Genomic DNA, 15,037 nt, shown 5'->3' on the forward strand with positions numbered 1-15,037 from the left:
GAAATAAGCCTTTCGCGAGAAGAAGAGGACCTCGGCTGGCGGGGGTTGGGGTCCCCCGCTAGCAAAGGTAGGCGACAGCGGGTTGGCGGCGGCCGTGGGGTCGGCGGCAGTGGGGGCTAAAATGTGCCCCCTCACCTTGGCTCTGGACCCCCCCCCCCCCCCCCCCCCCGCTGAAGTCTGGCTATGCCCCTGTGCTCCACTACTACTTTTTCTCAAAATGATAGCTGACTGAAAGCCGTTAACACTTTAGAACATAAGAACCTAAGAATAGCCATACTGGGTCAGACCAATGGTCCATCTAGCCTAGTATCTTGCGTCCAACAGTGGCTGAGGGGAGATATGACAGAGGTCCATAAAATACTGAGTGAAATGGAATGGGTAGATATGAATTGTTTGTTTACTCTTTCCAAAAATACTAGGACTAGGGGGCACGCCAATGAAGCTAAGTAGTAAATTTAAAACAAACTGAAAAAAATATTTCTTCACAACGTGTAATTAAACTCTGGAGAATGTGGTAAAGACTGATAGATTACCAGGTTTAAAAAAAAGGTTTGGATAATTTCCTAAAAGTCCATAAGCCATTATTATGATGGACCTGGGAAAATCCACTGCTTATTTCTAGGATAAGCAGCATAAAATCTCTTTTACTCTTCAGGGATCTTGCCAGGTACTTTTGACCTTGATTGGCCACTGTTGGAAATAGGATACTGGGTTTGACAGCCCTTTGATCTTTCCCAGTATGGCAAGGCTTATGTTCTTACCCCTGGTTAAATTGTATGTTTCGCTGAATCTTTATAATGAACAGAAGCGGACACAACCTCTACATCTTACAGTTAAACATGACATCTTTCCTCACATTTTAATGCATAATTACTGCTTGCTGTTTTTTAAATTTAATAAACTTGATTAAGTGCACTTTGGATAATGGCAAGGCAATGTGCAATAAACTTAAAACAAAATAAAGTTACAACATAATACAGATTAAGAATGTATACAAAGTAAAATCATTTCACATACAAATAATAACCACAAACAAAACACCTATAACAAAGGGGAATACCAAAGGCACACAAACAAAAGACATAAGCTAGCAGAACCCCACCATCAACCATGGAACTAATTTAGAAAAAAAATTAAAACCCATTCAAATGTGCTTTGAATTTTTAATATAAAGCTCAAGATCTGAGACTGTATTTGGAACAAACTTCCTGATAAATTATTAAGTAGACAAAAGAAGTTCTGCGTGTCATTTTTAATCATACATAAGTAGGAGAGAGCAACACTGGAAAACTACCCTCTGATGACCTCAAATATTGGACAGGGATGTAAGGAATAAGAAAGTTAGATAAAGACAGTTGTAAGAACAAAAACCACAAAGAGATGAACGTACTGTTTTAAACTGAATCCTAAATACTACTGGGAGCCGAAGGTACACAAAAAGGAGGTGTTGCATATCATACCTCTTACATCTAGCGAAGATCCCGATAGCCATGTTCTGAATCAGCTGAAATCTTCTCAGAGATCCCTGTTTTGCACCTGCATAAAAATGACATTACAGTAAATCAATCCTATTCAATAGTAAAGCGTTAATCGGCAGTTTTAAATCAGCCTCTGATAAATACCTCAGTGAATTTTCTGCAGTACTAGAAAGAAGCAGCACACTAGAAAAGAAATTTAAGCTCTAAATCCAATTTGGATTATCCAGTCAGTAACACACTGACTGGGGACCAAAACACAGGGCAGACAACTTACTTTGAGAAAATCAAATAGCTTCACATTTCTGAGGGTTCAAAAGCAGCTTCTGTTGAAAGCCACTGGGTGATCAACGAATCTAGATAAGAGATCCATTGATCCCTTATCATATGTATGAAAAACTCAGGCTACATTCCTGAATCAATGTTGGAAGTCACAAAAATATCGAATAAAGTGGGGGCAAGAATCAAGCTCTGAGGAATCCCAAAACTAAGCAGGCCTGGGTTAGAAGTAAGGGCATTATAATCTAAAGGATCAAAACTATCTCAAAATAGTGCCCCCAATACCAAGGTAAGGTCAAATGGAAAAAGCAGAAGATCATGGTCTGCCAAGTCAAAAGCAGCACTTAGGTGCAAGGAAACAACATCTTTCCCCCATGTTTATAACCTTGTCCTGATGTCATTAAGTAGAGCCACAGGAAAGGTCTCAGTGTTGTTGCCAGCCCTAACACACGAATGATCAGGATGAAACATAAAGGGCTTATAAAGGAAATCTGAGATGTCCTCAAATTTCTCTGCAGCTATTGAAACAAAAGAGAGATTTGAGACTGGAGAGGTTTCTTTAAGAGCTGACACACTATGTCTTTTTTGAACAAACAGGAAGAGGCCAGAGGAAAAAGCTGTTATTTGCCATGGTTGAGATATAAGTTAAAAGCGCAAGGCCTTCGTTTTGTTTTGTTTTACCAGCAAAAAGATTAAAGGGTCATGTGGAGGGGCATAATCAAAAGGGATGTCCTCGCAAAATGTCCCAGTGGAGGGGCGGAGAAACCCGTATTATTGAAACATGATGGACGTCCATCTTTCGTTTTGATAATACTGTCAGATATGTCCAAATCTTGAAATTTAGGTGGTCCCTAGAGATGGTCGTCCCTAGATTGGTCGTTTCTGATTTTCAGCGATAATGGAAACCAAGGATGTCCATCTCAGAAACGACCAAATGCAAGCCCTTTGGTTGTAGGAGGAGCCAGCATCTGTAGTGCACTGGTCCCCCTGACAAGCTAGAACACCAGCCGGGCACCCTAGAGGGCACCGCAGTGGACTTCATAAATTGCTCCCAGGTACATAGCTCCCTTACCTTGTGTGCTGAGCCCCCCAAAACCCACAACTGTACACCACTACCATAGCTCTTACAGGTGAAGGGGCACCTAGATGTGGGTACAGTGGGTTTGTGGTGGGTTTTGGAGGGCTCGCTGTTTCCTCCACAAATGTAACAGGTAGGGGGTGTATGGGCCTGGGTCTGCCTGTCTGAAGTGCACTGCACCCACTAAAACTGCTCCAGGGACCTGCATACTACTGTGATGGACCCGAGTATGACATCTGAGGCTGACATAGAGGCTGGAAAAATATTTTAAAAGATATTTTTTGAGGCTGGGAGGGGGGTTAGTGACCACTGAGGGAGTAAGTGTAGGTCATCCCTGATTCTCTCTGGTGGTCATCTGGTCATTTCGGGCACTTTTTTGTGCCTTGGTCGTAAGAAAAACACGACCAGGTAAAGTCATCCAAGTGCTCGTCAGGGATGCCCTTTTTTTCCCTATTTTGGGTCGAGGACGTCCATGTGTTAGGCACGCCCCAGTCCTAACTTTGCTACGCCTCCGACATGCCCCCTAGAACTTTGGCTGTCCCTGCGATGGAAAGCAGTTGGGGACGTCCAAAATCGGCTTTCAATTATACCGATTTGGACGACCCAGTGAGAAGGACGCCCATCTTTTGATTTGTGTCAAAAGATGGGCGTCGTCCTCTTTCGAAAATGAGCCCAATAGTGATGCAGAGAACGTTTTTTTTTTTTTTTTACATTTGTACCCCGCGCTTTCCCACTCATGGCAGGCTCAATGCGGCTTACATATTGGGGCAATGGAGGGTTAAGTGACTTGCCCAGAGTCACAAGGAGCTGCCTGTGCCTGAAGTGCGAATCGAACTCAGTTCCTCGGGACCAGAATCCACCACCCTAACCACTAGGCCACTCCTCCACTAAATGATGAAAAAGGATTGAATGTGTGCCATGGGCAAGATGTAATACCAGATACCAGTCCAAAGTCCACTTTATTAGACAAGGGTGACAATACAGACTGCAGAAGGTACTGAAGATTGAGTTAAATTGGTTGCCTTGATTAGTCTTACTGGATCTGCCAATTTTGCAGAAAAATGGTTCAACAGAGTATTCCTAAACATCATACAAAATCTTCCAATAACAACCCCAGCACAAATACATTAATTGGAACTGGGGTAGTAAGCTTGTTAATTATATGAAATGAGCTGGAAAAATATCTCAATTTAGCAACTCAAAAGTGCTTCTTTATAAGTATGATAACAATCTTTACATTAAGCCTAGTTCTCCAGCGACAACTTGTTCTTCCATAGCAACATAGTAGATGACAGCAGATAAAAACCTGTACAGTCCATCCAGTCTGCCCAACAAGATAAACTCATAGCATAAGATATGATGTGATACTTCATATGTATACCTGATCTTGATTTGTCCTTGCCATTTTCAGGGCATAGACCATAGAAGTCTGCCCAGCACTGGCTTTGCTTCCCAATTACTGGTGTTGCCATCTAATCACCACTAAGCTTCCCTGGATAAGAACATAAGAATAGTCATACTGGGTCAGGCCAATGGTCCACCTAGCCCTGTATCCTGCTCCCAGCAGTGGCCAGTCCAGGTCACAAGTGACCTGGCATTAACTCAAACAGCAGCAACATTCCATACTACCAATCCCAGGACAAGCAGTGGTTTCCCCCATGTCTATCTCAATAACAGACTATGGACTTTTTCTCCAGGAATTTATCCAAACCTTTATACATTAACGGCCATTATTACATCCTCTGGCAGCGAGTTCCAGTGCTTAATTTCATTGATAGTCCCTTAGTTTTCGTACTTTTTGAAAGAGTGAAAAATCTATTCACTTTTACCCATTTTACACCACTCAGGATTTTATAGACCTCAATCATATCTCCCCCTTTAACAACCATCTCTTTTCCAACCTAAAGAGCTCTAATCTGTTTAGCCTTTCCTCATATGGGAGAAGTCCCTGCCCCTTTATTATTCTGGTTGCTCTTCTACTATATCTTTTTTGAGATACGGCAACCAGAATTGAGTGCAGTTCTCAAGGTGAGGTTGCACCATGGAGCGATACAGAGGCCATAATATTCTTGGTCTTTATTTGCATCCCTTTCCTAATAATTCCTAGCATTTGGTTGGCTTTTTTGGCCAACACCGAACATTGTGCAGAAGATTTCAGAGTATTGTCTACAGTGACACAGATCTTTGACTCAAGTGCTAACTCCTAAGGTAGACCCTAACATAAGGTAACTATGATTCACATTATTCTTCCCAATGAGCATCACTTTGAATTTGTCCACATTAAATTTCATTTGCCATTTGGATGCCCAATCTTCCAGTTTCCTAAGGTCTTCCTGCAATTTTTCACAGTCCGTATGCATTTTTACAACTTTAAATTCGTAGATGACGCAAAACTATTCAATCACCTCACTTGTGGTTGCGTTTTCTAGATCATTTATAAATACGCTAAATAGCATCAGTCCCAGTACAGATCCCTGTGGCACTCTACTATTCACCCTCGTCCATGGAGAAAAATGGCCATTTAACCCTACCCTTTGTTTTCTGTCCAATAAGCAATTCCTAATCCATAGAAGGACATTGCCTCCTATGATATGACTTTTTCATTTTCTGAGGAGTCTCTTTTGTCAAAAGGTTTCTGAAAATTAAGATACACTACATTAACCACCTCACCTTTATCCATGTTTATTTACTATGTGTTCCGTAATTTTATTCTTTATAATAATTTTCACTATTTTCCCCAGCACTGACATCAGGCTTACCGGTCTGTAATTTCCAGGATCACCTCTGGAACCCTTTTTAAAAATCAGCGTTACAATGGCCACCCTCGAATCTTCAGGTACTATGGGTGATTTTAATGACAGGTCACAGATCACTAACAGATCAGCAATTTCATATTTGCATACTTTCAGTACTCTGGGGTGTATACCATCCGGTCCAGGTGATGTATCATTCTTTAACTTGTCTAGCTCAGTACATCTTCCAGGTTCACTGAGATTTCTTTCAGTTCCTCTGCACTGGTCACTGGCCTTGTCCTCCCTGACTGCCCCTTTTGCTCCTTCGTGATCTAAAGGTCCCATGGATTTCCTCACAGGCTTTCTGCATCTGATGTATCTGAAAAAGGTGTTACTATGAGTTTTTGTCTCCACTACAAGTTTTCTTCATATTCTGTTTTAGCCTTCATGATCAATGCGTTGTATCTAGCTGGACAGTGCTTATGTTGCTTCTTATCTTCTTCATTCAGATCCTTTTTCCATTCTTTGAAGGGTGCTCTTTTGGCTCTAATAGTCTCTTTCACTTCACCTTTTAACCATGCTGGCTGTCGTTTGTCCTTCTTTCAACCTTTGTTAATATGTGGAATACATCTGGTCTCGGCTTCCACAATAGTATTTTTAAAACATCCTTGCCCAACTTAAAGTCCTAATCTTTGTAGCTGAACCTTTTAGCTTCTTTTTATTTATTTATTTATTTATTTATTTATTCCACGTATCAGCTCTACATATGTATAGAGAATAGCTGTGAAATGAGAAGTTTTGAATTTGGAAGTATTTTCGGCCCTTGAGGGCTTATGATTACTGGACATTGAGGAAGCGACCATGGACTGTCGACATTAAGATGATTCTAGCTAAGTAATAATTGAAAGTGAATTTCTCCACATGTGTGGCTTAATTATCAATCAGCCTCTACCTTATTGTATTGTTTAAGGTGTGTGCACAAGTATGTAGAGCTGATACGTGGAATCGGCGAAATAGCAGTGAAAAGAAGAAGGGACATCATAGTGCATGTGGCCAGTGTTCAGTGTGTTCTAACATGGTGACCACAGACGCATTTGTGGACGTGTATACAAGAAATATCTTTAGTTTAAAATCTATTACTAATTGTCAATCGATGAATGTGATTTATCTCTTGAAATGTCCCTGCGATTTATATTACATAGGACAAACGTCACGCATGTTGAAAACAAGGCTGATTGCGCACCGTCATTGTATACAAGCTAAAAAAATGTATGAACCTCTAGTGTCCCATTGTTTACTGAAACATCACGAGTTTGCAGAATTATTATGTATTATTCTAGAACAGATTCAAATAACGGAACGTAAAGGAGATGTGAGGAAATTATTAAGACAAAAAGAACAACGATGGATTTATACATTACAAACCGTAATCCCGAAAGGTTTAAATATATCTATAGAGTGGAAGGCTTTTTTGTGAAAAGATCCTTTTAATGTGCAATTGCGGTACTGCTGTAGCCCTTCATTGAATGTGGTCGTCACTGTGGAAGTGACGTCATGGGAAATGACGTATATATATCAAGGAGAAGTCGCTCTAGTTTCAAAGACGCCAAGATGAGGCACTATTGCGGTGAAATGAGAAGCTTTGAATTTGGAAGTATTTTCGGCCCTTGAGGGCTTATGATTACTGGACATTGAGGAAGCGACCATGGACTGTCGACATTAAGATGATTCAAGCTAAGTAATAATTGAAAGTGAATTTCTCCGCATGTGTGGCTTAATTATCAATCAGCCTCCACCTTATTGTATTGTTTAAGGTGTGTGCACAAGTATTTTATGAATAAGAAGAGTGGAGTTTTTTTTGTGAAGAACCTGGACCGAATTCGAATTACTATCAGAAGACCTCATCTCTGAAACACTCAAAAGATTCGCCAAATCCTACTGCAAACTAGATACATGCCCAAACAACCTTATGAAATCAGCTCCTCAACAATTCATAATAGACCTAACGAACCATGTAAACTCCATGCTACAAAACAGACTTTTCCCGAAAGAAAAAGGAAAAATCTTACTTACCCCAATACCCAAAGACACAAAGAAAAGTGCAAGCGAAATAACTAACTATAGACCAGTAGCATCCATACCACCAATAACCAAAATAACTGAAGGAATGATAACAAAACAACTTACAAATTATCTAAACAAGTTCTCAATACTGCATGATGCCCAATCAGGATTCCGATCGAATCACAGCACAGAAACAGTACTAATTACCCTGATGGCTAAATTTAAACAAATGATTGCAATCGGCAACAATATACTCCTCCTACAATTTGACATGTCAAGTGCCTTTGATATGGTTGACTACGAAATCCTACTACACATACTTGAATATTTTGGCATCGGAGGCAATGTCCTAAACTGGTTCAAGGGGTTCCTAACCTTGCGCTCATACCAGGTCACATCAAATTCCACTACGTCTGAAGCATGGACACCTGAATGTGGAGTACCGCAAGGATCACCCTTCTCACCAACTATCTTCAACCTAATGATGACACCATTGGCAAAACTTCTATCAAAACATAACCTTAACCCATATATATACGTTGACGATGTAACAATATATATCCCTTTCAAACAAGACATTAAAGAAATCTCCAATGAAATCAACCAAAGCTTACACATCATGAACACCTGGGCAGATGCATTTCGACTGAAACTGAATGCAGAAAAAAACTCAATGCCTGATACGTACCTCCCAATACAACACGAATGAATTCACTGCTATAAACACACCAAAACTAAATCTTCCAATTTCAGAAACTTTAAAAATCCTTGGAGTTACTATTGACCGCCACCTAACACTTGAAACCCACGCAAACAACACAACCAAAAAGATGTTCTACTGCATGTGGAAACTGAAAATAATAAAACTATTCTTCCCAAGATCCGTCTTCCGCAGCCTAATGCAATCACTCGTGCTCAGCCATCTGGACTACTGCAACTCACTATACGCAGGTTGTAAAGAACAATTACTGAGGAAACTTCAAACAGCCCAGAACACAGCAGCCAGACTCATTTTCGGGAAACCAAAATACGAAAGTGCAAAACCCTTACGAGAGAAGCTACACTGGCTCCCACTCAAGGAACGCATCACTTTTAAAGTATGCACATTAGTCCACAAAATCATCCACGGTGAAGCCCCAGCCTACATGTCTGACTTAATAGACCTACCACCCAGAAACGCTAAAAGATCATCCCGAACTTTCCTCAACCTCCACTTCCCTAATTGCAAAGGCATAAAATACAAAGTGCTGCATGCGTCCACCTTCTCTTTCATGAGTACACAATTCTGGAACAAACTACCACGAAACCTGAAAATGATCTACGAACTGGCCAACTTCCGCAAACTATTAAAGACCAATCTCTTTGAAAAAATCTATCGAAAGGATCAAAACACATGAAGTCCAAACACACTGTTCACAATGCATCAATACATTCTCTTCTATACTTTTATCCCCCGCAATTTTAACACATTTAAACCTTAATTTACAGGTAAAAATAGAAAATATTATACCCGAATGTTCTCTTGCTATTGCTCTGTTGCCCTATCAGTATCCGTCGTTCTTCTATTGTTCAGTTGTTCTTTTCCACTGTTTTGCTCCCCTTAACGATACTTGGACTTTGTTTTAACTTAACTCCTCACATTGTAACCATAATCATGTTGTAACAGATTGTACTTCCATTTTTACAATGTATTGTAAGCCACACTGAGCCCGCAAATAGGTGGGAAAATGTGGGATACAAATGCAATAAAATAAATAAATAAATAAATTGAAGAGGAGTTCTCTTAACTTTGAAAGGTGTTCCTTTAAAGAGATATCACCGTGGTTTCTGAAGTCTTTTTTCTCCACATATTTTCATGAATATATATGAATGCACACCTGCAATACAGGGTTTCATTTAGTAGAATTGGTTAGGATATTTGGGTAATTGAAATCACCCATTATTAAAATGTTGCCCAATTTGCCAGCTTTCCTAATTTCTGTAAACATTTCTTCATCTGTCTGTTCATTCCATCCTAGCGGATGGTAGTGCAGCCCTACCTGTATGTTCTTTCTCTTCACACATGGAATTTCTATACATAAGGATTCCACACTGCTATATTTTGTTTGACTCAATTTCCTCTTTAACATATAGCACAACCTTCCCTCCAATTTGATCCACTCTATCATTGCCATATAATGTGTACCTTGCTAACAGTGTCTCATTGATTGTCCTCCTTCCACTAGGTCTCTAAGATGCCTATTATATCTACCTCTTTATTTAGTGCTATATACTCCAACTCTCCCATCTTGATTTTTAGGCTTCTAGCATTTGTATATAGACACTAATGTGTTTTTTCCTAGCATTTACAAGCTGGTTTGAAGTTGATGGTGATACCTTGCATTCTTTACTCTGTTCTCCGATTAAAGGGGAAATGGGACTTGATATACCGCCTTTCTGAGGTATTTTGCAACTACATTCAAAGCAGTTTACATATATACAGGTACTTATTTTGTACCTGGGGCAATGGAGGGTTAAGTGACTTGCCCACAGTCACAAGGAGCTGCAGTGGGAATCGAATCCAGTTCCCAAGGATCAAAGTCCACTGCACTAACCACTAGGCTACTCCTCCACTCCTTGATCTCTTTCACCATTAGTGAAACCTCTCTATTGGGATTTCCTATAGATTCTGTTTCAATAGTATCCTTCAAGGATACTTCACATTGAACCATACGCTCCTGGGTGACTGTTGACTTTCCCCCCGAATTTACTACTACTACTACTATTTAGCATTTCTATAGCGCTACAAGGCGTATGCAGCGCTGCACAAACATAGAAGAAAGACAGTCCCTGCTCAAAGAGCTTACAATCTAATAGACAAAAAATAAAGTAAGCAAATCAAATCAATTAATGTGTACAGGAAGGAGGAGAGGAGGGTAGGTGGAGGCGAGTGGTTACAAGTGGTTACGAGTCAAAAGCAATGTTAAAAAGCAATTTAGTTTAAAAGCTTCTCTATCTCCTTTTTAAAAGTTAGCACCAGCAGCCTGGTTCCATTCTGGTTAAGGTGGAGCCCTTTCTTTTGGAACAGGCTCCCCCTTTCCCCAGAATGTTGCCCAGTTTGTAACTAATCTAAATCCCTCAGTTCTGCACCATCATCTCAACCACGAATTGAGACTGTGAAGCTCTGCCTGCCTCTTGGGTCCTGCACGTGGATAATATCCAAAAATGTTACCTTGGAGGATCTGGATTTCAAATTTCTACCTAATAGCCTAAATTTGGCTTCCAGAACTTCCCTTCCAGATATTGGTACCACATGCACCAAGACAGCCGGTTCCTCTCCTGCACAAGGGCTGCCAGACTGGAGGTGGGACTTCTTTACAACATCCCTGTAGGCCTCTTCTATGTACCTCTCTGTCTCCCTCAGCTCTTCCGCTACTCTAGCCTCAAGAGAACAGGCTTATTCTCTGAGAGGTAGGAGCTCTTTGCATCGAGCACACACCTGTAACTTCTCGCCAACTGGGAGATAATCATACATGTGACACTCAATGCACAAGACTGTATAGCACCCCTCTTACTGCTGGACTGCTGTCTGCATCTTAGTATTATTGTGTTTAAACTTCTTAAGGTACTAGGGATATTAGATTAATATAAAGATTCCTTTGTGTTTATCCCACGCATTTTTGAATTCCATTACTGTTTTCATCTCCACCACCTCCCGCAGGAGGGCAATCCTGATATCTACCACCCTCTCAGTGAAAACCCTGTCCATTTCCTTTCAACATGTCTGCAGTCCTAGAGGGTAACAAGGATGATTCTGTTTAAGAGTAATAAAGTATTCTTTCCACGGAGTCACTTTTAACAGATAAAAATAAAAAAAGTGAATATAGCAGATATAAAAGTTGACACAGTTCTGGTTGATTCACTATTACTTTTAAAAAGTTAATAAGGCAGCTAGCAATTTTAACTTTTGGAAACATTGCTACAAAATTAAAGCTACATTAAACTGCTGACGTCAAGGCAAGGTTGGGATGCCAAAGAAAAACTTCCAACAGAACAGCCCAAAAACTGATCAGATCTGTAAAACAGAATTCACTATTACCGCATATGACCTATTGAAATGTTTAGCTGACGCTGGAGTAAATGTCCACAGTAAAGAGTTGTTTACAAAAAAAAAAATTATATGTCTAGGAGAGTTGTCAAAAGTTCACACAGTTAAGCTACAAAGTGGTAAATTTGGACTGAATCGGAGGGAATTTTTCTTCACAATGTGTAATTGAACTCTGGAATTCATTGCCAGAGAATGTGGTAAAGGCAGTTAGCGGGGTTTGAAAAAGGTTTGGATGGCTTCCTAAAGGAAAAGTCCATGGACCATTGTTGAAATGGGCTTGGGGGAAAATCCACTGCTTATTTCTAGGCTGGGCAGCGTGGAATGTGCTTTTATGGAATCTTGCCAGGTACTTGTAACCTGGATTGGCCACTGTTGGAAGTGGGATGCTGGGCTTGATAGACCTTCGGTCTGTCCCAGTATGGTAATACTTATGTACTTATGATGAAACAAAAATTGATTTGTTTAGCCAAAACATAAGATATATTTGGAGGGAAAAAAAAAAAGAAGAGTTAAACATCTGGAGAAAAAAAAAAACACCTTGCCAATTCTTAAGCAACAAGGGTGGATCTATTACACTTTGAAGTGATGTGGCAGCCAGTGGTAATAATTGTGTGGGTGGAAGGAGAATGGATTCAACATATCCTATAAACAAATGTCCCACAGTCAGTATATAGGCAACGAAGCTGAAAAGAGGTTAGTTATTACAACAACAGAATAATAATCCAAAATCTCTGTCAAGATTAGCCATGAAGTACTTACAGAGAAGAAAGATGAAGGTTTTGGAATGGCATTCACAGTTCCTAGACTTATTACTGAAAGCTGTGAGGAGATCTCAAACAAGCAGCACATACAAGAAGACCTAAATATATATTTCAGATAGGAGAGTTCTGCAGGGAAAGCTGGGAAAAAATGCCATAGTAGGAAAAGAAAAGAGTTTTCAGCAGGCTACAGGAAACATTTAGAAGCTGTTGCAAAACTACTGAAAAGAAGGGTGCTCAAACTTTTGCACCTGCCATGTTCACTGATTTGAATTTGAATGCAAAAAAGGAATTCTGCATTCCAGAAAGATGTCATGTTTATCTTTGTACCACACAGAGGGCCCTGTTTACTAAGGTGCACTAGCGTTTTTAGCGCGTGCTAAAAATTAGCATACTCTAACCATATAGACACTCACAGGAATATTATGGGCATCTATTATGCGCTAATGCTTAGTGAACGCTAAAAACACTAGCGCACCTCTAACGAGGCTTAGTAAACAAGGCCCAGAGTTTGTAATCTATTCATTTATGGATTCCTCGAGCATACAATTTGAGAAGGGGTATCTAAACTGTAGTTACTGGGGAAGGCTCATAAAATCTGTATTTCATATTTTTATATACTACTGCACATTGACAAGAAATATTCAGCCAAAAAACTGGAAGCCATTTTAACACTGTTCTCAATAACAAAATCTTTTTCATCCTAATCTAGGCACCATCTCTTTGCAAGCTATAAAAAAATAAATAAAAATCTGTATGATAAAGATATTACTTAAGAAAACAAATCCAGGAGTGAAAATACTAAATTTGAGGTAAGTGTAGCTGGAATAAGATTACCTTCAGTGGAACTTTCAAGTAGTCCTGTTTACTATGGTGCACTAGTGTTTTTAGCGAGTGTTAAAAATTATAATGCGCTAAACACTAGAGACACCCATATATTCCTGTGGGTGTCTCTAACGTTTAACGCACGCTAAAAATGCTAGCACGCCTATAACACAGCTTAGTAAACAGGGCCCCAAATGTGTAATCTGTTAAACAATAAGTATTGATTCACCACTCTCCTCTCTTTTCCTAAGGAAAAGAGGGCAGTATACCTTTGAAATCAGCAAAGCAGCACTTTTAGGAGTTTTTCAAATTTCCAGCAGACATTTCTTGAGGTGTAACAAATTTAAATCTGGTAAAATTAAGTGAATATTACTCTCTCTCATAAGGTTTTCCAATGAATTAAGTTTATTGTGGATCATTTGATGTCCCTTGACAAAAGCACTGAAACTCTTCTGTACTTTTTCAGCCTTTTGTTCCTCACTGTATAAATGCTACAAAAAGGAGCTCATTTTCAAAGCACTTAGACACACAAAGTGTATGTCTAAATGCTTTGAAAATGAGCCCCAAAGGGCTCCGTTTCCACTTCCATCGTTTTAACATAATCCATAGAATTCTGAACTTGATTCAGCAATAGCTTCCCAAATAATTCCCCAACAACCTGAAAAAATTCCAAGACCAATTGGTCAGATGAAGATACGGACACAGCCACCGTAGCAGGTTTGACAGACATCGGAATTGCAGGTTCTCCTATCAAATTGCTTCAAACTTTCTGCTCCTTCATATGGCATCAACCACTTTCTTCATCTCCAGGGCCTCTGGTGACATCACTGAGATGTCAATCAAGGAGTGAAAAACTGCAGCCCTCTCTTGGTATTGGTTCTGGACGAGGTATACACAACTTCAGGCTTAATATGGCTTTAACATTTGAAGTTGTCAGCAGCACACCCCCTACTGTGGCGAATCCAATGAACAAAGAACATCAAAGGAATCCTGTTCAGAAGGAATGGATCCTCAGGACCTTAGCCGAGATTGGGTGGCAGAGCCGGTGGGGGGAGGTGGGGCTAGTGCTGGGCAGACTTATACGGTCTGTGCCAGAGCCGGTGGTGGGAGGCGGGACTGGTGGTTGGGAGGCGGGGATAGTGCTGGGCAGACTTATACGGTCTGTGCCTTGAAGAGGACAGGTACAAATCAAGGTAGGGTATACACAGAAAGTAGCACATATGAGTTTATCTTGTTGGGCAGACTGGATGGACCGTGCAGGTCTTTTTCTGCCGTCATCTACTATGTTACTACGCTGCATAAGATGAATCCACATGGTGGCTGAACATAAGAGTCCCACGAAGAATAAAAACAGAAAACCACACAGTGGGAAACGGAAGGAAACTTAGCAGACGATGGATCTTGAAAAAAGTTACTTTTACTATGTTAACAGTTCCTTGGTTACACTAAAAAAAAAAAAAAACTTCTTTTGATGCTGTCACATAGGAGACTCAACATGGCACCGTGTTTCTGCTCAAAGTGCCTGCCTCAGGAGTCCACAATCAAGTACAAAATCAATTCGGATATAAATAAATAAATAAAAACCATGGAATAAAACCACAGTTAAAATAAGTCAGCCCAGTGTGTTACAATTAAACACTACATGGATTCTTCAAAATATAAAAGATAAATCACATAAATTACGTAAAATGACCAGTGAAGTAAAGTAAAATCAAACCATATGAAATGGTGTTACATAT

The 15,037-nt window shown here is 40.0% G+C and overlaps 1 protein-coding gene across 1 annotated transcript in view; it reads right to left on the minus strand.

Moving 5' to 3' along the window:
• LOC115472686 (suppressor of cytokine signaling 1-like) overlaps positions 1 to 15,037 on the minus strand; it is an 87,690-nt gene that overhangs the window by 55,830 nt on the left and 16,823 nt on the right. The window contains exon 2 of the mRNA XM_030207044.1: positions 1,461 to 1,536. The gene's annotated coding sequence lies outside the window, so the exon portion shown is untranslated. The remainder of the gene's footprint in view (positions 1 to 1,460; positions 1,537 to 15,037) is intronic.

Source organism: Microcaecilia unicolor, chromosome 1 (assembly GCF_901765095.1).
Source record: "Microcaecilia unicolor chromosome 1, aMicUni1.1, whole genome shotgun sequence".
Classification (NCBI taxonomy): Eukaryota; Metazoa; Chordata; class Amphibia; order Gymnophiona; family Siphonopidae; genus Microcaecilia; species Microcaecilia unicolor.